The sequence below is a fragment of the Stegostoma tigrinum genome, chromosome 8 (assembly GCF_030684315.1).
Source record: "Stegostoma tigrinum isolate sSteTig4 chromosome 8, sSteTig4.hap1, whole genome shotgun sequence".
Lineage (NCBI taxonomy): Eukaryota > Metazoa > Chordata > Chondrichthyes > Orectolobiformes > Stegostomatidae > Stegostoma > Stegostoma tigrinum.
Window position 1 is genome coordinate 16,729,266 of NC_081361.1, and position 24,814 is coordinate 16,754,079.

Genomic DNA, 24,814 nt, shown 5'->3' on the forward strand with positions numbered 1-24,814 from the left:
GATTTCCTGGCTTTCGTGTGCTGAAGTAAATTTGGTTGTTTTGAGTATTTCCCTGTGTTCAACGTCCAAATATGGAGACAGTGCAAATTTTGACAAGTAGTATGTTAGTTTCATGCTGACAATAACTTGGTTCACCCAATCGGAATTGAAAGGTCACCAGACTCAAAAAGTTAACTCCGCTGTCCTTCCACAGATGCTGCAAGACCTGCTGAGTTTTCTCCAGCAATTTCTATTCTTGTTTATTTTATACGTACTAATGTAATCTTAATTGTACATCAAATAGGGAAGAGGATGTATCACGTATCAGCTGTAAAATCAGTTGATTAGAGTTATGGAAGAAATGCATAACTGTGTTACACAAAATAAACCTGGTTTAATTTAGTCAGAGATATTAGGAACTGCAGATGCTGGAGAATCTGAGATAACAAGGTGCAGAGCTGGGTGAACACAACAGGCCAAGCAGCAACTTAGGAGCAGGATTTGTTTGGGTTGTGAATCCACTGAATGAATACAAATAGATAGCTGAGTATAAACAATGCAGGAAAAAACAAGAAAATGTGTCTGAAAATTGTGAAATACTCAGGTGATTTAGCAAATCAAATGTCAGCAGTGTCATTATCATTATTTCCTTATTTTACACCTTTTTATCCTCTCCACCCTGCTTAATAAATAGCGCAAAGTTAAGATTGACAGTGCACTTCTTTGGCAGAGTAATTAATTTGGTGATATGGTGGGTGAGGGAATTCGGCACAGTCAGTGACAAGATACTGCTCTGGTCCGTCACAGAACAATGTTTTTGATGAAATGAGATACATTGATACCCAAAAACTGATGTTCAGAGGCATCAGTAGGGCAAGCAGATAAGTAATTGCCTGATGAGTTTTTTGGCTTATTTTTCTCTAAACTCAGTCAGTAAGTTTAACTAGGACCAAGGAAATACAGGATGAATTTTATGATATCCTGCTGGACATATATTTGTTTGCGGAGGGCATGTGAAATATCCCATTGCCTTCCTGCCCACACAACAACTTGGCACACATAATAGAGGAGTTAGGTTTGGTTCCGACTCGGTCATGTTAAAACACCTCAAGACAGTAGGAGAGATTAAAATTACAACACATATATCTTTTCTTGTTGTGAACAAAGAACAGAGAAAATTACAGTCCAGGGAATGGGCCTTTTGGCCCACCCAGCTGTCACCGACATGCTGCCCGTCACAACTAAAACCCCCTCCCCTTCCGGGGAACATATCCCTCTATTCCAAGCATATTCATGTATTTGTCAGGAAGCCCTTTAAAAGTCACTAGTGTATCCACTTAAACTACCTACCCGGACAATGATTTCTAGGCACCCACCAGCCTCTGGGTTCAAAAAAGTGCCTCATAAATCACCTGTAAACCTTGCCCCTCGTACCTTAAACCTATTCCCCCTAACTGCCTCTTCCACCCTGGGAAAAAGCTTCTGATTGTCCACTCTGTCTATGCCCTTCATAATCTTGTAGACCCCTATCAGGTCACCCCTCAACCTCCATCGTTCCAGTGAGAACAACCCAAGTTTCTCCAACCTCTCCTCATAGCTGATGCCATCCACACCAGACAATATCTGGTATTTTTTTTGTACCATCTCCAAAGCTACCACATCTTTCTGGTAGTGTGGTGACCAGAATTGAACACAAAATGCCAAATGCAGCTTAACTAAGGTTCTTTCAAGCTGCAACATTACCTGCCAATTTTTAAACTCAATTCCCCGGCCGATGGAGACAAGCGTGCCATATGCCTTGTTGACTACCTTCTCCAACTGCATCGTGGAGACAGCTTATTGAGTTCCTCTATCCTATTTCTCTCATGCATGCCAAATACCATAAGTTTCTCTCTAATAGATATGCTCAAACAATGGCCACTACATGTTTCTTCTTAATGTTATATAAAGTCATTAAAAAACTTAACGATAAGGTTTGAGAAACCGAAAGAACTGTGGATGCTGTCAATCAGGAACAAAACCAGAAGTTGATGTAAAAGCTCTGCAGGTCTGGTAGCATCTGTGGAGAAAAAAAAAACAGAGTTAACCTTTCCTCAGATTCCTGAGGACGAATAAGATTTTAGATATTCACGGTTCACCTTCCTTAAGCCAATTAAACATCATAAACACCACACAAATGCTGTGCAATTGCCATTTCCAATAAAAGACCATCTAATGACATTCAATGGCATTACTATCACCGAATCTCCATTATCAACATCCTGGGGGTTATCATTGAACTGAACTGGACTCGGCACATAAATGCTGAGGTTACCAGAGCAGATAAGAGATTAGGAATCCTGCAGTGAGTAACTCACGACAGAAAACCCATCCAACATCTACAAGGCACTAGTTAGGAGTGTGACGGAATATTCCCCACTTGCATGGATGACTGTAGCTCTAACAACACTCAAGAAGCTTGCCACCATTCAGGACAAGGCAGCCAGCTTGACTGGCACTATATTCACAAGCATTCATTCCCACCACCACCAGTTCTCAGCAGCAGCAGTGTTTAGTATATACAAGATGCACTACAGAAATTCAAAGATCCTTGCACAGTACCTCCTTAACTCACATTCACTTCTATCCAGAAGGACAAAGGAAGTAGATACATGGAAACACCATCACCTGCAAATTCCCCTCCAAGCCACTCATCACCCTAACTAGGAAATATATCAACAATTCCTTAGTGACGCTGGGTCAAAATCCTGGAATTTTCTCCCTGAGGGCACTGTGAGTCTACCTACAGCATGTGGACTACAGAGGTTCAAGAAGGCAGCTCTCCCCCACCCTGTCAAGGCAGGATGGGCAATAAATGTCAGCAGCCAATTCCATCAGTGAATAAAAAAGAACAAGCTCCTCTACACCCCTGGGAAACTATCTTTTATATATGTAGTTATTACAGCATTCAGGGATCTCAATCTCAGCGACACAGAACAGTACATCTCCTCCCAACTAAAAGTAAACTACATTCCTTTTTCAATCCTTTGCTTGAGTGGTTCCCAGCACTGCAGTGCCGTTCACCATTTGTTCAACCAATCTGAAGTCCATGCTTTGATTCATACAAACTTAACAATACTTGATCTATGTGTAGCAGTTACAGAGGAGGTAAATCCTCTATTACCTATTCTGCATCCCCATAGATGCCTCACTTAAGCTCACTTCTTCCTATCTCCTAGCCACATGCCAAATGTGAAATACCTAATACTTAGGTCTTGTCCTGTATCCTGGAATAAAATGTTCAGATAACTTTTCCCCTTTCTGTTGAATCATTGTGACTGAAACTGGAACTACAGCTCAACAACTTGGAACCAAAGCTCCTTCAGTGACAGTCATTTACTGCAAATGCAGTTGCTATGCATCGCAATGTTAATTTCTTGTTTTCTCTCTATTATATTCCAGAGATGCTTTCACACACAACTGAACATTTTTTTGTTGCCATCTCTAAAATAACTACCAATGATGCGCACAACAATGAGGCCATGAGCGAGGGCTCATCTAGGATTTGAAGCCAGAACATCTTGCGTACCATGGCACAGTAGTTCATTGGTTAGTACTGCTGCTTCACAGCTCTAGGGATCTAGGTTTGAGTCCATCTCTGGGTGACTGTCTGTGTGGAGTTTGCACATTCTTCCCATGTCTGTGTGGGTTTCCTCTCACAGTCCAAAGATGTGCAGGTTAGGTGGATCAGCTATGCTAAATTGCCCCATAGTGCCCAGGGATGTGTCAGCTGCGTGGATTCGCCAAGGGAAATACAGGGTTACAGGGATAGGGTAGGAGGGTTGGTCTGGGTTGAACGGCCTTCAAAGGGTCATGTGCACTTGATGGACTGAATGGCCTGCTTCCACACTGTAGGGATTCTGTAATTCTAAAGTGAGCCTCGAACCCCAGAGGCCAGCAAGTTGACTGCATGTTTCACACATTTACCCAACAGTTCCCATATGAGTTATATCACTTGTCCTGCTATCTTTAGAGTGTTTATTTAACTAATTAAGTTTCAAGCTTAGATGTGTTAGTTTAGCTGTCCCATAATCTGTAGATCTATCAAGTGGTTAAATTCATTAAGATATAAATTCAAAGCAGCATTTATATCCCCAACTTCAATTTAAATTATTTACCCCACTGAGAGGGATTAATATTAAAAAAATAAGCAAGCACATAATTAGTGTTTTTCAGCAGTCAACAGTTATCTATAATCAAAAAAAGTATGTGCTGCAACTGCTAATTCATCTTCCTGCTACAGTAATCAACATCTATTCATGCAATTAGTTTCAATTGACAGGTATCTGCCACTGCCATGCAATTTCAGTTAAACCAGATGTTATACTTTTAAATCATAACCTGATTTTTTTTTCATTTATAAATTGAGAAAGAAGTAACTGGAAATTGAAATAACTCCACAGAGGCTGGTATCCTTCACCAAGTCACTCCTTATTTTCACACGGAAAATCCTTAACACTGACCCAGCTTCCTCAGAGTCATCTCTGAATTTTAGGATGCCTATCACTCCTGCTTATATCTGGCAGCCAGGGGTCCCTGAATGGACCAGATTAACAACCCCAAACACCAAAGTCATATTCTATGAGGTCGAACTGGCTGACCTTGTTACAATCACGGTATCCCTCCCTCTCCATGTGCAGGCCTCTTCTTTTTCTTGTAGCCTCTCCTGGGGTGTTTTCACACCAAGTCTGGCTCCTCTGACTCAGCCTCAGATATGGGCAGTGTGTACCAGACCATACCCTGCTCCTTGTGCCTGGAGTATCTCAGAAGATATTCATCCCCGTCTTCAGGTGGTAAAGGTGTCAAGGTTGCAACATCTGCCCTGTCTGTCTCAGACTCCGAGGTTTCTTTGGAGGGGGAAGAGTCCAGGGGTTCTGACAGCCTCTCTGGCTGTTCTGAGGGACTGGGTATATTTTGTTCCTGCTCCATTTAGAGTTTTCAACTTCCATGTGGCCCACACGCTTGTTCAGGATCACCTCACCTACCCAAACTTTTTATGTCACAGCAGCTGACCTTGCATCAACCATGTCTCTTACCCATGCAGGGCCATTTCAATGGTTTCAGCACCAAACTTCACCCCTTAAAGTAAACTGCCTCTCTTATTTAGGAGAGACTGGTGTCTGACATTCCTGCTGCTGTTTCACCCTTTCCCCAGGTCCGGGAAGATCAGATTTAACCTGGTGAGTCTTCTCCCCATAAGCAACTCTGCAGGAGCTATGCCTGTAGTTGCACAAGGGGTGATCCTATAATCAAACAGGAGCCAGTACAGTTTGGTATTGAGTGAAGCTGTAGTCTATTTCTTTAAGCCTGTCCTCAAGTTTTCACTGCTCTTCCAACCCAACCATTGGATGGATGGATGGTGTGGAGCTGTTCTCATGTGTTGAATGCCATCCCACATTAGGAAATGCTTACATTCCCTGCTGGTAAATGATGCCTGTGGTCAGTGACCAACACTTCCTTATATTGGAAGAGATACTTACTGCTTTTCTATTATCAACCCCGTATTTGATGGATGAACTCTATGCACATTCAATCATATTGAAAGTGTGCCCACAATGATTAAGAACATTGAACCCATGAAAGGTCCTGCAGATTCGATGTGTACCTGAGCCGAGGGTTTACCCAGACATTGCCACAAATGTGGGGAAGATGCTGGTAGTAATTTTTGTTGTTGTTGGCACTCTGGGCACAGCCCCACCAATGCAACTATATCTGCATCCAGTCCTGGCCACCAGACATAATTTGCCGCCAACATCTTTATTTTGGAGACCCCTGGATGACCCGGGTGGAGTTCAGCCAGTATCTTGCAGCGGCCTTTGCTCGGGACATTCATTCTCGCTCCCCATGATACAAATTCCATACTCTACTGTGATTTGGTCTCTCTAGGTCTGAAAAGGTTTCGATCCTGGCTGTGACTACCCTTTGGTTTCCCCCATCATCACCCCAGCTGTTTCAGTTTGCGTTCAAAGTCTGACATTGTCAGCTGGGACAAGAAGAGTGTCTAGAAAAGTTAAAACCGTTACAGACTCAATGCACCTGCATTCACTACTTGGCTTCCTGGATGGTATTCCATCTTGTAATTATATGCAGTTAGTGTCAGAGTCACTACTGGAATCGGCCTGAAGCTACGACTGGTACAGCCGCAGGTGTCTGTGGTCTGTTATAAATACAAATTTACAGTATTAGTGGAACTTTCTCATACCAAAGACGATGGCCAAAATTTCCTTCTCTGTCTGGGCGTATTTGCACTCTGCATTAGCGAGGGTCTGGGAAGCTTATGTTATTGGGTGTTCCTGTCCATTGGACAATCTGTGTGCCCAAACTACATAAATAAAAACCAAAAGAACTTCTGATGTTGTAAATCAGGAGCACAAGCAAAGTTGCTGGAAAAGCTCAGTAGGTCTGGCAGCATCTGTGAACGGAAAAACAGAGTTAACCTTTTGGGTCTGGTGAGCCTTCCTCAGAAGAGTTCTGAGGAGGGGTTATAAGACCTGAAACATTAACTCTGTATTTTCCTTCACAGATGCTGCCAGATCTACTGGGTCCTTCCAGCAACTTTGTTTTTGTGCCCAAACTACATGATATCACACAAGGAGGCATCGCTCATCAGCACCACTTGGGATCATAGTGGGCCAACGCATTAGCTGACGATAGCTGCTTTTCGACTTCCCTAAAGGCTATGTCTAGGCTAGGAGACCATTTCCAAGGATGATCCTTATGATTCTCCCAGGATGGAGGCCAGGTTACGTATGAACCTTCAGCAGTGATTCATCAGCCCAAGGAATGACCTAAGTTCTGGTCCCAACGTGGGAGTCGGGACACATTTGATCATGCTCACTTTAACTTCCAACAGGTATAACTCAGTCTTGTTGACTCTGTAGCCCAAGTGGGTCACTTGGGGTTCTAGGAACATACATCTTTCCCTTCTAAGGCATATAACCAGCCTCGGAGAAACATCTAAAGGACTGTGTCCAAGTTCTCTATACACACATTTTTGGTCTTCGCTGTTATTAGCAAGCCATCCAGATAAATGGTGACCTGGGGAAAGCCTTGTAAAATGTTTTCCACCATCTGATAAAAAATCCCACTGGCTGATAATACCCCAAATGGCGGTATTGTACATTGGTACAAACCCTTATGGCTATTATAGGAATACACTTCTGGGAATCCTCAGTGTGACTGTAATGGCAGGGGCGCATAACTCATGTCCAGCTTTGTAAAGGACAGCCTCCCCATAGTTTTTCTCAATGCAAGGGACTGGGTAATTATCCAGCTCAAGAAGCAGTTTAACGCTTGTTTAAAATCCACACAAAGGTGAACCAACCCATTGGGATTCACAGTCAGAACCACCAGTGCTGCCGATTCTGCAAGCTGTACTGGTTTGATGATTCCTTCACTTTCCAGCCTTCTGATTTCTGCCTCTACTTTTGTCAGTAAGGCATTGGTTGGGCCTTGCAGAATCATGGAGCTGCTTCCTGCTCCACATGCAAGGTGGCTTTGGTTCCTCTGATTGTTCCTTGACCTTCCCGATAAATGTCTGGGCATTTAATTCAATTTCACTCAGGCAGCCTTTTTGGAATCGAAGAATGTTGGCCAATCAAGATGAATCTTTCTCAACCAATTTCAGGCATGGGCCTGAGCCTTTTATTACCATCAGTGGCAACTGAACAGTTTCTCGTATAAGACCAGAAGCAAAGTTATGCCCTTAATCTGTAAAGATTCGCCGCTATAGGTTTTCAGTATAACCGGTGTCTTCACAAACTTAAGGACTGGAGTACAGAGCAAATTTTGTTAAAGACTGGGTCTGCAGTCATGAATGCAGTCACGCCTGTGTCAACTTTCATAAGAACTGAGTGTTCATTACATCAGGTGTTTATTTTCATTAGTGCTAATCTGAATGTTCCAAGCCAAATAAAGGTATTTTTTTCCAGGTTAAGTGCTCTCTTGGATACCAGCCTATGAGTTCTCCACTCAATTCAGGTCTAGTGGGACCTTTTGCTGTCTTGAGCCCACATACCAGAAGCAACTAGAATGGCTTGCCATCCCAGATACTGAAGAAAATGTTCACTGTTTGGCCAAAACTTGGCTTTGCATTGGAATTTTGCTGTGGGGTGACCTAGAGTCCTTTTGTTTAGGATATGTCCTGAATGTGGCTATGTGATTCCCTTCACCCAAGTGGTGTTTCCCATATTCATTCAGCCTGGTGAGGGTGCCCACTTCAATCGGCATAACCTGTAACTCAGTTTGCACTTTTTTTTTCCAATGATAAAGCTTGTTGTCGTGCCTGTTTGAAGTCCAGTTGGGCTTCAACTAGTCGACATTTTTTGTTTTATGGGACATCATATATCCCACATACCAAATGGTCTTTCGGCATCTCAGTCATCTTAACCCCATCAAAAATCCTGATATGGATTCCCCAGGTTCTTAAATTGTGGAGTAAAACTGACGGCATCTCAGAGTTAGAGGAGGCTTGGGGTCATAATAGACTTTAACTAACTCAATCAACTCTTGAAAGGTTTTAAATGTCTCGTGCTTTAGGTGATATCAGGCTCCTAATAGCCAAAAAAGCTGTGGATTCACAAGCTGTCAGGAGAATTATTCATTGCTTTTTATCTGTCACAATGTCATTTGCCCAGAAAAATATAACACTGTCTTTCACATACTGGGCCCAGTCTTTGATGGAAGCATCGAATAAGCCAAGCTTCCCAAATAATGGCATGATGTCAGAAATGCTTACCCCAGTCAAAGAAGACTATTGTGTGCAAATTTCTTCACGAGCATATTTTATTCTCTCATCATCACTGAAATATCTAAACAGAGGCTGGTACCACATCACCAAGCCACCCTTTATTTGCATGTGCATAGTACTTGACTCTGGCCTATCTTCCTCAGAGTCAGCTCTCAGAGCGAATGGAACCTCTGACATTCCTGTTTATATCTGTCAGCCTGGTTAACAGCCCCGATCAGGGAATTCATATTCTATGAAGTCCACCTGGCTGGCCTCAATACAATCAGTATAGGACCCTCAGACAGCAGAACGCAATGCTAGCAAATGTACCACAGCAAGTAAAAGATGGTGGCCTCTTATGTCTTAATGAGCATTATAAAATATGCTTCAAAGTTATAATAGAAAATGATCAAAGTATGATGAAACAATGTCAATATATTGTAGAAAATCTGATTTTGACTAGCTGAGAAAACTGGATTAAATGAAATGGTCAAAAGTACTGACAAATAGCAACATAGAATGACAATGCACAAGACATAAAACTGTACGCCAGTATACGTAGGCTATGGTTTGGCCCAGTTGGAAGACAGTAGATGTGTCGGTTTACAGATTTAATAGCCACAAATGCAGGATTCAATAAATCCAGAATGGTAGTTTTCAAGTTGTTTCTATTGGTCAGTAGAGAAGCCTATAAAGAATGTCTGTGTAGACAAATTACTTTCTGACTTTTTTTCCTACACATATCAACACAGTACGTTATAAATTATAACTCAATTTGTGTAGCACCATAGAGTAAGCAACCAATTTGAAGTAAATTCTCCAAGGGAGTGATCCAAACAATTATCATCAATGTGTTTGAGTTCAAGGAAGTTGTAAATTGCTCGATGTTTATACTTACAGTGAACCACAAGCATAATTACCAAAGTTGCTCAAAGAAACTCTTTCCAACATTGAATCAAAGAGCAGTTACAATACAGAAGGTGGCAATTTGGTTCATCATGACAATATAAGGACAACACAGATAGGCCTACTTCCTGTTTACCATCCCCATAATCCTGCATTGTTTTCTCTTCAGACACATTTTTCCAATTCCTTTTCGAAAGCCGCAATTGAATACATTCCCACCACACTCTCAGGCACTACATTTAAATCCTAAGTAGCCTTAGCATAAATAGGTTTTTCCTCATTTCCCCATTGTTTCTTTTGCAAACCACCCCAGCTTCTCCTTGTTATTGAAGTCTCTTCATCCAAAATCATTCCTGTAAGTTATTTTTCGATATCCTTTGATGCTTACAATCACAGGGTTTTGATTAGAAAGAACAGTAGGAAGTGAAAGAAGAGGAAGGGCATCAGCACATTTACAGTCAACACATTCAATGCTGTATCTGAATTACTGTTCTACAGATCTTCAAATGCATCAAAACAACTGACTGAAACAGTTGTAACAAATCCTTTTTTAACAGCTTCCATTATGTCTTTTTTTTCCCGATAGCTGTTCGCCATATAAGGTAGACTTTTGACCATTTAATAGGTTTGAATAACATGAGTGTCCTGTTGCAATTTGTACTCTTTCTCTGGGCTTCACTCTCAAGACCACTCTTGAACAGGCTCACATAGCTGTTTATAGTGTTATCTCTAACGCCCTCATCAACTTACGGCATTTTGTTGGGTCACATAAAATGAGGCCACATTTGTCTCACAGTTCTGGCTCAGTTTAAATGACAATTTGGAGTCATGTGCTCCTCATAGTGAGCCTTGCACTGATTGAATTTCCCATTCTGCTTCACTGTTCCCAATGTCACATTGCAATCCTTCAGCCAGGGCATCATTGCTTTCTCAATTCTATCACCTAATGACAAAATATCAATGCCTTGGCTTACAAGTGTAAGGAGGTCACAGCTCACAATCAGAACATCCCCAGGAAACTCCACAATATAAGTCATATCTTTTGGCTCATTACAACTTCACTCTGACACTTTAATTTTCCTAAGGACTAAAATATAAAATATCTTTGCTTTAATTAGTCACATTAAATTCATCAAATATACAATCTGGAGTATCCTTGTGCTGCCTGTGTAAGTTGCAGCAGTTGATAGGACTGCAGCAATGAATTTAAAGAGTAATGAATTTCATATTTAGTGAGAGAGAACAAAGAAATCCTGACAGGGGAGCACCCAAATGACAAGAATTAGCTGTTATTATTCCAACGGAGAAGAAATTAGTCATGATAAAGCATATTGGCCTGTAGCTCCATTCGTTCCAACTTCAATAATACAGCCTTGTTATTGCCTAGGATAGCCAGAGTCTCTATAAACCTGCAGCAAAAATAATATCCATTACAATGACTTGCAAATTTAAATAAAAATTTAAGTTGCATTTATTTGTGGAAATACTTTACAGGTAAGAATGAAACATTGGGAAAATATTTACTGTTATAAACAGTGTCCATGAATGATCTATTTTATTCCCGTAGATTTTTTTGCCAATATATCTAATCTCTATGATAAACTTTTTGGCAATGAGATGGAATTAGAATGCTGTAAATTGATACTAAGTCTGTATGATCAAGAGACAAATAGGGGCCAGATAATAAAATGCCAGAAATGTAGACTTTGATGACCGACCCGTCAAACCTCTTAACTCTTTCAATTGATGAGACCTAAAATAAGACGTGACTGAAATTGGTGCTGAAAATTCATAAATTCTTTCCACAATTGTAAGAAAAGTCAACTTTCAATTTTCTTTGATCTGGAGAAATGCCAAACCCGTCCTTCTTTTTAAGATATGAACACATGAAAGTTAGACACCTGCTAAAGTACAAGTGCTCCTTTAAGCTAGCCTTCACTATTACGGTCCATCTTTCGCACACCATCAACTCTGTCCAATGCAGCCCGTCCCCTTTCCGATTCTCACCTAGCAGTCACATATCTCCTGAATGAGATGAGAAAAACAGAGAACTAGACACGGGTTCTGTAAATCACAGGTTAGAGGAGACCACAATGTTTGGGAAATTCACTGGATATTTCCCTGGAAAAGGGAAAGGCAAAGTTTGTATTTCATAGGCCTTCAGAGTTCAGTTATGTTCTGCTATGGCCACTGTTGGTGAACGCTGCATTTTTTTAAGATTAAAATTAATCATTTAGCCCCTCAAGTCTGTTCTACCATTGATTGAGATCAAAACTGATTTCTTTCTCATTTATGAGAAAATCATTTCACACACACAACAGAAAATCGTTTAGTCTCAGTTTCCAGGCCTCCAAATAATTCTGACCCATAACAGTGTGTTGCTGGAGAATGAGCCAGATTTCCTTCACCCTCTTGTGAGAAAATTGCTTTCTGACATCTTTAATGGTTCTGAAAGTGTTAAAGTTGGAAACTGCATTTAGCTCCATTCAATCTGATGATGATATATGGTCTTAGATGGGGAACTCTAGCTCAGATCATGATGGAGACAAAAGTTTCTTCTGAGAGAAAAAATAATTTGGACTGGGGGCAACCCTACCCATATAATTAGTATCTTTTGCTAATAAGCTATTATTAGTGTGTTAACACAAATGCCTCATCTCATTAAGACTCATGATTGGCTCATTCTCTACCACTGTTAGCCAATCTAGGAAAGAGAACTGGTGGCAGCATTCCAGCCCAACCATCAGCAGGTGGAGGTTGGTTCGACAGCACAGAAAGCCTGATGATCAGCAGAGGCTTTCTTTGCCTAAATACATTTGTCAGCAAAATTCCATTGATCCTAAGAGAGAGGGGAAAAAAAATCAGTAAATAAGTAAAATTACTGCTATATGTCTTTATCATTTTAAGAATATTCAGTCAATCAATAGCTATATGTGCTTGAACCAACAATCATCAGAACTCATGGATATAACAGCAAGACAGAACCCGCCCTCCAGACTAGGATATGAATTTCAAACATGGTATGGAACACAGGAGGAGAGGTATGAGCATGTAAAAAGGTCAAAAAAACTACTCACAGTCAACAGTTCCTGAGTCCTTAGCGAAGAAGGATCTGCAGGACATTCACAATTCATGACTCAGCAAGATAGCAACAATTCAGAGCTTTCTGAGAAACAACCCTGTTATGGAAGAAGGAGAAATTAAATCAGTGGCACATAGGTGCATGGTGGGAAAGATCAAAGTTGAGAAAGCAGCATTTACTATACACAAAAGTGTCACCAACATGGTGAGCACACTAGGACATGTATCAGCAAGATAACAAAGTGTGGAGCTGGATGAACACAGCAGGCCAAGCAGCATCTCAGGAGCACAAAAGCTGACATTTCGGGCCTAGCCCCTTCATCAGAGAGGGGTTGGGGAGAGGGTTCTGGAATAAATAGGAAGAGAGGGGGAGGCGGACCGAAGATGGAGAGAAAAGAAGATAGGTGGAGAGTAGAATATAGGTGGGGAGGTAGGGAGGGGATAGGTCAGTCCAGGGAAGACAGACAGGTCAAGGAGGCGGGATGAAGTTAGTAGGTAGGAAATGGAGGTGCGGCTTGAGGTGCGAGGAGGGGATAGGTGAGAGGAAGAACAGGTTAGGGAGGCGGGGACAGGCTGGGCTGGATTTGGGATGCAGTGGGGAGAGGGGAGACTTTGAAGCTTGTGAAGTCCACATTGGGCTGCAGGGTTCCCAAGCGGAATGTGAGTTGCTGTTCCTGCAACCTTCGCCTTTCACCTGCACATCTGCCAATGTGGTATACTGTATCTTCACCTGCACATCTGCCAATGTGGTATACTGTATCCACTGTACCCAGTGTGGCTTCCTCTACATTGGGGAAACCAAACGGAGGCTTGGGAACCACTTTGCAGAACACCTCCGCTCGGTTCGCAATAAACAACTGCATGTCCCAGTCGCGAACCAATTTAACTCCCCCTCCCGTTCCTCAGACAACATGTCCATCATGAGCCTCCTGAAGTGCCACAATGATGCCACCCGAAGGTTGCAAGAACAGCAACTCATATTCCGCTTGGGAACCCTGCAGCCCAATGGTATCAATGTGGACTTCACAAGCTTCAAAATCTCCCCTTCCCCCACTGCATCCTAAAACCGGCCCAGCTTGTCCCTGCCTCCCTAACCCGTTCTTCCTCTCACCTATCCCTTCCTCCCACCTCAAGCCGCACCTCCATTTCCTACCTACTAATCTCATCCCGCCTCCTTGACCTGTCCGTCTTCCCTGGACTGACCTATCCCCTCCCTACCTCCCCACCGAAACTCTCCTCTCCATCTATCTTCTTTTCTCTCCATCTTCGGTCCGCCTCCCCCTCTCTCCCTATTTATTCCAGAACCCTCTTCCCATCCCCCTCTCTGATGAAGGTTCTAGGCCCGAAACATCAGCTTTTGTGCTCCTGAGATGCTGCTTGGCCTGCTGTGTTCATCCAGCTCCACACTTTGTTATCTTGGATTCTCCAGCATCTGCAGTTCCCATTATCTCTGATCACATATATCAGCAGTTGTGTTCAATGGCCATAGATTTAATTTATTCCAAGGTTGGAGCAGCAGGAATGTGATGGGGTGGATTTTGAACATTGGGAAAGGGTCAATTGAGAAGATAAAGTGACAGTGTCTGACAGAAGAAAACTATTAGAAAACTTTTTAAGGCTGTCATAAGAATGGGACATTAGTCGATTAAACTTTAAATTTTAGTTTTGTTTTAAAATTTGTGGAGGTGGCAATGCAATCTTTATTGGGTCATCAGTATCAGGAAATTGTCCATTTTTCCTGTGTGATATTAGAAAACCTTCATTTTGTCTGCAAAATGTAAAGGAAAACATTCTTGCTTTCATTTGCAGAAGATAGGATTTACCAATTTGATTGAAAAAATGTGGGACAATACCCATAACACAAGAGAGAGATTCAGAATTCTTATTTAACAGAATCTATATAGTTACTGGAATAAAACAATAAAACTTACAATATTACAGTATTTGTAGCTTTTCAAGAATGTGATTAGTGCAGTTATGTGGCACCACTTAGAAGCTTGTAAAACGAAGAAAACAATTCCTATTTCAACATTGCTATTTCAAGAAGCAAAACATCATCAAGGGAAGAAATTTTCACCGTACTGATTTACTGCAGGACTAAAAACTCTAAAACCAATAGTACAACAACATTTCTGCACTGCAAAATTGAAACAGTTTTAAAGAAAGAAAAATAAATTATATTAAGATGACGTGGGACAAGAAATAATACAAACTCAAAGATTTAAAATCAAAAATTAGCCAAATAAAACTTAGGATTAAACATCATGGAGAAAACATGCTTTTAGACACAAAAGTACTTCAAATTTAATTTACACATTCCAGTTGAACAAGTAAATATTCTATTGTATTCAACAGGATCTACTGTAACTTATATTATAAATCAAGAAAACATAAAAGGCATAGATAATTTTGAAGTATTTCTTTGAACTTTTTTAAAATTACTTTTCATCTGAGGACAAACAAAATTCTCAAAAGAACAAGATTCAACATCCAGGAGAATACATTGAAACAAGGACCTCAATAGATTCGTGAAGAACCATGGTTATGGAGCTTTGAAGTAAGAGCTCATAAGATATAGAATTGTTTTTGGATTATTGTCAGAATTACTACGGCCAAAAAAATTGATATTGAAGAAAGATACTAAAATTATACTGGAAGCAGAAACCGGGAAGACTCAAAACAGTTCCTGATCACAGGAGAATAGAATAATTTGTCCACAACAATAAAGGACAAACACTCAAGTAACAAGCCAAAACGGCAAATGCCAAGGATCATTATCATTTCTGTGAGCTTAAAAAAGAATGTTCTCAAGGACAGGCGGTGCTCAGCTATGACAAAAGAATACATATCTGTAAGCACGAATGTAATTTCCAGAAGTTGAGCAAAAGTAAAGCATTGTTTCAAAGCTGTAAAAATAATTACTAATACAAAGCTGTTAATGAAACACTACCAAAAAAAAATTACTTGGGTCATGCCTTGGAAATTGATGACTCAACTAACTCGAGTTTGAAATAATTCCTTCATGTCAATGGACACTTATTTTAAGCTTGATTGTAGGGGTGAACGTTACTGTCCTCTGAGAACAAACACCATGGCTAAAGAAGCAGAAATTCCCATCCATAGAGATGAAACTACATTGTCTGGACAATTGATTAGATTCCCCACAGCATGGAAGCAGGCCCTTTGGCCCAATAAGTCCACCCCGCCCCTTGAAGCATCCCACCCAGACCCATCCCCCATAACCCACACACCCCTGAACACTATGGGCAATTTAGTATGGCCAATCCACCTAGCCTGCACATCTTTGGACTGTGGGAGGAAACTGGAGCACCCGGAGGAAACCCACCAGACACGGGGAGAATGTGCTAACTCCACACAGGCAGTCACCCGAGGTTCGAATCGAACCCGGGTCCCTGGTGCTGTGAGGCTGCAGTGCTAACCACTGAGCCACTGTGCGGCCCCGAATTGAACTATGAATGTTTAAAAGTAGGTACAGGTTACATCGCAATGCAAAAAGCACAAGAGATTGAAAACGTAAGCCTAATTCACAACCAGTTTTCTGTTAGCCTACACACACGTCTTGATCTTAAAATCTGAATGGCAGCAGAAAGAAGCCAACTACAAGGGAACAACTGTTCCATGAACAAATAGTTGTTGTCGTCCAACCAGTTAAGGAAAAACTGGCAGAAAATTTAATTGGGTTTTCTGGACACATAAAGGAATGCAAAAGGCAAAAAGAATCTATTCATATTACCTAAGACATTTTTTTTAAAAATGTTTAATGTGGCAAAGAAGAATGACCGGCTAACAATCTGTAGATGCCTTAGGCAAGGCAGAAGAATGGTAGGAATGTAGCACCATTTGCGGGCATCTCATTGAAGAATGGCCAGAGCAAAGGTCCAGGAGGTTGGCTGAGACCAGATACCTTGAACACCACCAGCATTCTAAAACTATAGATGACTTACCAGTAAATTACTGATGACTTGTTATTCCTGCTTCCCTCTGGGAAAGAAAAAAGTCTTGGAAAGTGTGAGTGATAATGGGAACTGCAGATGCTGGAGAATCCAAGATAATGAAATGTGAGGCTGGATGAACACAGCAGGCCCAGCAGCATCTCAGGAGCTGCTGGGCCTGCTGTGTTCATCCAGCCTCACATTTTATTATCTTGGAAAGTGTAGACCAGCAACTCTTGTGCATTGCCAAATATACCACCACGACTCAGTCAACAGTGTGGTGTTCAGAGATCTCAAAAGAGAGGGGAATTTCTAAATCCTGTTGTGAAATTTGAAACGCTAACATACCGTTTGCATTGAAATACAGTGCTAACATTACTGAAGACAGATCAGAGGAAACAAATACATCAGCTGAGTTTGGCAGAATGAGAAAATATTTATTCTTTTCTGAATGAGGGCATCACTGACTAGCAAGCATTCATTGCCCATCCCTCATTGCCCAAAGGACAGTTCAGATATTGCTCTGGGTCTGGAGTTACATGTAGGCCAGACCAGGTAGGGATGGCAGCTTCCTTCCCTGAAGGACATTAGTGAACCAGATGGGTTTTCCTGACAATCAACAATAGATTTATGCTCATCATTAGATTCTGAATTCCAGGTATTTTACTGAATTCAAATTTCACCACCTGCTGTGGAGTGGGATTTGAACCCAGGCCTCCACAACATTATCAGGGTCTCTAGATTAATAGCCCAGCAACAATACCACTAGGCCATTCTCCTCGATCGATTTGGCAATTCCTGCCCTATGTGGGAGGGCCCTCAGCAGGCCAGCTTTCCTCTCAGATGCTGGTGCTTCAGGCTGAGTGGTTCCTCCCCTCTCTCTGCCCTGGTTGGCAGGCAGATACGTATGTCTAAGGGTCACGTTGGCGGTAAGGTGGGCCAGGCTGGCGACCCTACACCGGAGACACGCTTAACCTCCCTTGCTTCTGGTGAGGTCGAGAAGCCGCCTCGCGTAGAGCCAGTAGTCCGAAATCGAGCCCTGGGAGAGGGTCTTAGCAAGTTCCTCTGAACTGCCGTTCTCGGCTTCTTGAGCAAGTCGGAGGGGCGCAGCTCTCTTCCTGTTCCTCGCGGCTGGAACATCGGTTGCCATTTCTCGTGCACTGTGGTGGTTAAAACGGGAGACGGCACCCTCTCTCTTTTTCTCTCTCTCCCCCGCTCAGGCATGCAGAAACCCTCCCCACCTTCCCCCTAGCGACGTCTGTGCGCTCACCCTCCACCATCTGGCTCTCGGTGCAGGCGTCACTTTTGGTCAGACCCGGAGGTTTAACTTTATGAAATAGTTGGACCCAGAATTCCCTCCGTAGTAAGTCCAAGCACGAGCCTGTGGGAAACGGTTCCAAGTTCGGTAATGACGGTGGCTTTCCTTCCCAGCCACTCTGCGCGCATCTCACGCACACCCTGCGTGTCCCTCTGCGTTCCTTCCGCTCCCCTGTGGGTATTCTTGAGGAAAAGGAGTACTTGGTGTTGCTTCTGGTGGTGTGTTCTGCGAGGTACAGTGCATTGTGTGTGAGCCCGGCACGTCCTTCATGGCCCTCTCCACCCGTAGCCTCCCAAGATGTTGCCGCTTCATCGTTGGCAGCTCTACCCGCGACCACAATGCTGGATCCACCCTCGCCCCGCGCCCCCCCCCCCCCAACACCCACCACCCACCACCCACCACTATCCTTTGTGTCAGTTCACCTACCTGGAATACTCTGCCAGTAGCATATGGTTGTCTTAAAGCTTAAGCCATGTGTGCCTTAGTACACAAAAATATTTAAAAACAAATAAAGGGGAATAAGAAACAAATCCTGAGAACAAGAAACAAATCCTGAGAACAAGAATGAGTAGTGTAACTCATTTGAGGTAACTGAAGAATCTTTAACTAAAGGTAAACGTAATGTTGCCATAGTTTTACCGAACCGTACGGACGCTGTCTCGTTAGAAAGCAATGACTGGTTGTTTGACGTGGTGGAGAAGAAGAATCCTTTGCTGTAACCTCGGTTTGTGATGTGAATTAGCTGGTGTTACTCTGTATTGCAAACCAACCCTCCAGCTAACTCGACAAAGTGACCTCTGATCTTCAACTAAAGTTGTTGCGACAACAAGACAGTATGTGAACAAATTAAAACTGCAGATTTGACTTTTAAAGCTTGGGATGAGATGGCACAAGTTCAAAAGCAATATTTTAAACCTCCTTTTTGTAAAGAAGAGCTGTCAGTGCCATTGGCTGAGATATTGATATGCAAGCGACAGTCTAACAATAACACAGCACAGGATGCAATAATGTCCAGTTCACTAAGAAGGCACCCACAGAGAAAAAACAAAGCCTTCTAATCCACTCAATGCAACAAAGTAAAGTAACTTTATGCTTCACGACAAATGTGACAGCAGGTCAAGAATGAAAATTCGCTTGGACAACATTAAAGTAACCTTTATATGATTTCATGAAACCAGGACAAAGTTCAAACACAGGCTCTTCCACGATGGAGATGAAGTAATGGACCAATAACTGGATTTATAAAAATGAAAATCCTCCTCACGATCACAATTACATTTTCTGTATTTTTGATTGTCATGAATTGGGAAAAGGAATGCTTTTGAGAAAAGGACTGAGAAAAAATTGCCTTACTTTTAAAAAGCAAGCAACTGAAGTTTACTGTGTGTTGTGTTTACATCGCTGATTTGTTTAATAAGTGAGGAATGTGTTTGTAACTGGCCTGGCTCCAATGGTTTGTGCACAAGGTGGGATTCGGCTAGCAACAAATTGCTGATTGGTATTGATAACTACTATAATTCATGAATCAGACACTGTGCTTCCTGTAAAGAAATGAATCAGAGGGCAAAGATCAAATAAATTTGGGAAATGAAAAAACAATTAATCAAATTATGAAGTCTGGTGCTATTGAATTGCCAGCCGAGATTATCTTTTCCATTTGTATTTTGGGTTCCTGTGTCTGCCTTTGTGCGTATTGTGGGTGAGGGGGTGGCTGGGATTTTGGAAGGGGGGTAGAGTATTAACTAATATCTTAATGTTCATAGTTTTTTTACCTATGGTTATAATATTAGTTTTTTTTGAATAAATAATACCTGTTCAGTACAGAACTCTAATTTATGGTTTCTGCAAAACTGGATCATTCCATCAGGAAAATTGGAACTTTGTGTACTTTGATAAAATATTTAACTTTTGTGACTATTTCAGAAGCAGCAGGGTTTGACTTTCAGCAGACTAACCCGGTTATGACATTCTGTGAAGAACATCCAATGGTGAAATGATTTGTAGACCACTCAAGGTCTAAATCAGAATCAAGGTCAACAGTCCTTCAGCCTAGATCGAAGGAAATGTTACCTGGGAATACTGTGAATCTTTCAGATCAGCTGAATTTATGAAATCAGGGATTTGAGGGGGAGTTAGAATGGTGGCAAATGTGATTATAATTGTATACCTGAATGCACAGCAGGGCCCTGATGGGTTCAGGGTATGCTGTTTCTCTCTCTCCATTGGTGTTGACATTCCTGCTGAGTTTCTCTGGTACTTTTGTGTTTTTGTTACAATAGATATCACTTCTGAAATCCCTCACTCTAATTTCAACGTGTTCTTACTCTTGACTCATCCAGTAGTGACTAGAGGACTTCTTTTGCTGTATGAAATCCCATAATGATCACAAAGACTTCAGTTAAATCATTCCTTAACATTGAAGTGAGGACAAGCCTGACGCTACCTGCTCCTAATATTTAGCACTTTTAGTTCGGGTAACATTCATGGTATCAGAATGCTGAAAATTTGTATTGTTACGAAGCTGGGTAGAGCAACTGTGAAGTGGAAGGCAGGAAGCAAAAATGTGTGGCTCCTTTAAGAGATTTGTGCTTTGTCGGTACTTGGGAACTTTAAAAAAAAATCTGAGCAGCAGCTGAAGTTGCCAATGCAGAGAGCCTCAAAAAGTGAAACAAGTTTTTTAAAAAATGCCTTACAGGAGGCAGGCAAAACAGCAGTCTTGTTTTAATGAGATAGCAAGAACTGCAGATACTGGAGTCAGAGATAACAAAATGTAGAGCTGGAGGAACACAGCAGGACAGGCAGCATCAGAGGAGCAGGAAAGTTGACGCGGGACATTTCTGAAGAAGGATCCCAACCTGTAACGTTAGCTTTCCTGCTCCTCTGATGTTGCCTAGTCTTGTTTGGATGTTGTGACAACGGGATTGAATTTCGGCAATTAATTTAAAACCAATCTCAGCGATTCAAAGCCAATTGAATTTAAAATCTGGTGTCAATAACCTGAAACCAATCATATTATAAGAATTTGATCATGTCATTACGGGTATATAAGATGAGGTCGTTTGGAAAATCGGAGAGAGCCAAATGTCATCCGACAGAGTTAACACCAATCAGCTCGCAGAACAAGCCCATCTAATTAATCAAAGGCACCGCAGTATTTTAGTTCAAAGTCCTCACATGAGAAATTACAGAGAAAATTAATGGAAGAAAGGCGTTTGTGAAGAGACGGGAGACAACAGATTATTCCAGATTACTGTCTGTACTAATTTGGAGAGATTAAGTTATAATTTATTGCTTCTTATTAATTGGGTTTATATTAGTGTTACTTGTCTTTATTTAAACAGCATTCCAGTAGAATTTAGACCAGTTAGGAAGAAATTAGTAGTCTAAGGGGAAATTAGTCGGTTTGTTAGTAATTTTGTTAATTATCCATTGTTGGGTTAAAAAAGTAAATTGTTTCTTGTTACTTGTAAAGTGGAGATCAGGGATTTTCATTATTTTAACTACTTTTCTTAATGAGGAGAAAGACAAGCTTGTCTGGGTGTTTTGGAGGTAATTATTAGAGAGTAACCCCCTCCTGTCATAACAACAGATTCTCTGAAGGAGGGTCAATGCCCAAAACATCAGCTTTCCTGCTCCTCTGATGCTGCTTGGCCTGCTGTGTTCATCCAGCTCTACACCTTGTTACAATAGATTGGGGCTTACGTTTTAGTTTAATTATCAGAGGGGCTCAGCGATTTCCCGTCATAACAGTGTTTTGCAACCTTCCACATTGGCAATGGCCAGATAGTTATGTTGACTAAAAACCAAAAGAACTGCAAATGCTGTCAATCAGAAAGAAAAACAGAAGTTTGTGGAAAAGCTCAGCAGGTCTGGTAGCATCTGTGAATATAAATCAAGGTTAATGTTTTGGATCTGGTGACCCTTGCTCAGAATGGATTTTTTGATTAATGGTGACATATCTTCCACATCAAGCTCTTCAGAGAGGTCATTACACACCTTTGGAGCAGGTGGGAGCTGAACACTGATCTCCTGACGCAGAAATAAGGAGACTATGATTGCACCACAAGAGCTCTTTGGTTGAAAATGATAGAGAAAAAACAACTAATGAGTTGTAACACGAAGAGTCTCTTGTCTTAAAGTGATGTAGTCTATTTCAGAATAGCAATTAAATAAAAGTTGTATTAGCTAGATGGTTATTGTTATGAAACTTTTTGGGCTTGCTGAAAGATGACATATCTGTCAGTCCGGAGCTATTCTCCTCATTTGCCCATCTCCAAAATGCATGATATCTTCGGATTGTGTGAAGCCAAATGCAGTTTCCAACATTAACCCTTCCAGAGCCATCTCCTTGTACAACGGAAATCGCACTCAGTGCTTGGGCAATTTTATAACAGGCTGAACAGTACTTCCAAGGTCTCTCAAACAACAAGTGGTCTTGGGAACGTTTGTCCTGTGTGTATCAGACAGGTACCTTGTAAAATCCAGCCATGAAAGATAAATGTGATGGAAGTGCTGTTAAGGAAAACTCATAGCACAGGAAGTAAAATATAGAAATGAGATAAAGCACTCACCATATTCAAAAACAGAATATATTAGAAAGTCATTATGGAAATGGAAGAATTGAATGATCTCAAATGCATTGACAATTGAATCAAACTCCCCCATCTTGTGAACATTTAATCTGAGTTACTAACTTAGTGTCCACTCTGTTCCTACAGTGCAATTAACAGAGACGGTGTATAGTGCCAAATCTGTGTTCTCAATTAGGGAGCACTTGAAGCTACCATTGGATGTCCGCCATTGAGCCAGGCTGAGCCAAGGTAATTCTTTTGCTGGTTGAGTCTGGGAGTGGTGAGAGTGCTGAATCCAGTAGACGGCATGCAATGAGCTGGAATGGACTCAAGGAAGTGAGGGCAGTACATTGCTGTGCTACACATGGAGCATGGCTGCACAATGTCAATTGCTGAAGTGAGTAGTTTGCATTGTTGTTCAGTGCCTGAAGCTGAGTTGAGCACACTTCATTGTTGCACTATGTCAGTAGCTGAAGTGGTTGCATTACCTTTCTGTTCAGTGTCAGTGGCTGTGGCTGGAGTTGACAGATTACAATATAGCATTGTTTCAATAATTTATGTGGGCAAACTGCATTTCTACAGTGTATCAGCAGTTGAATTGTAGGGCGCTGCATTGCTGCACTGGTCAGGTGATCAGCCTTCATTAATTCTTTGATCAAAATCTTCTTGGGAAAAAATTATAACCAATACATGATAAATTTAGAGGAGCAGGAAAGCTTGACGTTTCAGGTCAGGACCCTTCTTCAGAATTTCCGAATTTCAGAAGGGTTCCAACCTGAAACTTCATGCTTTCCTGCTCCTCTGATGCTGCTTGACGTGCTGTGTTCATCCAGCTTCACACCGTGTTATCTCAGATTCTCCAGCATCGGCAGTTTGAACTATGTCTGTAAAATGATAAATTTACACGGAGTTATCAACACACACATCAGAGATGAAATTAAGGACATAAGGGATGCAGCACAAATTGAAAACCAATATATTTCTGGTCAATTTACATCATTTTGTCATGTTCCCCACACAACAAGTTTACACCTATAGCTTCTCAAGTGCTTTTAAGACTTTTCTGGATTTGAACTTTATGAAACTGCAGCTTAGATGGGTTCATAATTAATAGCTTAGTTACTGTGTTGTTTGTACCATATCTCTGTGAATGGAGAAATAGGACATTTTTTAAAATAAATAATAGAAGAACAACATGGCACATAGACAATTTACCTTTGCCCCAAAGGTGCCATCAAGGGTCATGTGACTTTTTTGTGATTTCTGCATAGACAAAGAATTATCTCAGGTCCTAACATGTTTCTGGAAAATGAAATGTGAGGCTGGATGAACACAGCAGGACCAGCAGCATCTCAGGAGCACAAAAGCTGACGTTTCGGGCCTAGACCCTTCATCAGAGAGGGGGATGGGGTGAGGGTTCTGGAATAAATAGGGAGAGAGGGGGAGGCGGACCAAAGATGGGGAGAAAAGAAGATAGGTGGAGAGGAGAGTATAGGTGGGGAGGTAGGGAGGGGATAGGTCAGTCCAGGGAAGACGGACAGGTCATGGAGGTGGGATGAGGTTAGTAGGTAGGAGATAGAGGTGCGGCTTGGGGTGGGAGGAAGGGATGGGTGAGAGGAAGAACAGGTTAGGGAGGCAGAGACAGGTTGGACTGGTTTTGGGATGCAGTGGGTGGAGGGGAAGAGCTGGGCTGGTTGTGTGGTGCAGTGGGGGGAGGGGATGAACTGGGCTGGTTTTGGGATGCGGTGGGGGAAGGGGAGATTTTGAAGCTGGTGAAGACCACCCAAGACATTTATCCATCCCCACCCCTGTCTGCTTTCCGGAGAGACCACTCTCTCCGTGACTCCCCTGTTCGCTCCACACTGCCCTCCAACCCCACCACACCCGGCACCTTCCCCTGCAACCGCAGGAAATGCTACACTTGCCCCCACACCTCCTCCCTCACCCCTATCCCAGGCCCCAAGATGACTTTCCACTAGTGAGTTTTGAGAAGATTTGTAGCTCAGGTTGAGGTTCTGGATGTGAGTTTGCTCGCTGAGCTGGAAGGTTAGTTTTCAGACGTTTCGTCACCATTCTAGGTAACATCATCAGTGAGCCTCTGACGAAGCGCTGGTGTTATGTCCCGCTTTCTAGTTATCTGGTTAGGTTTCCTTGGGTTGGTGATGTCATTTCCTGTTCTTTTTCTCAGGGAATGGTAGATTGGCTCCAAGTCAATGTGTTGATTCACATAACACATTGA

At 42.0% G+C, this 24,814-nt stretch overlaps 1 long non-coding RNA gene across 1 annotated transcript; it reads right to left on the minus strand.

The window, feature by feature from the left end:
- Positions 1-8,825: 8,825 nt before the first annotated feature.
- Positions 8,826-18,338, minus strand: LOC125456035 (uncharacterized). The gene is made up of 3 exons (XR_007248374.2): positions 17,957-18,338; positions 12,730-12,831; positions 8,826-12,491 (listed from the first exon to the last, which is right to left on the minus strand). It is a non-coding gene; the product is annotated as an uncharacterized LOC125456035 (long non-coding RNA).
- Positions 18,339-24,814: the final 6,476 nt, after the last annotated feature.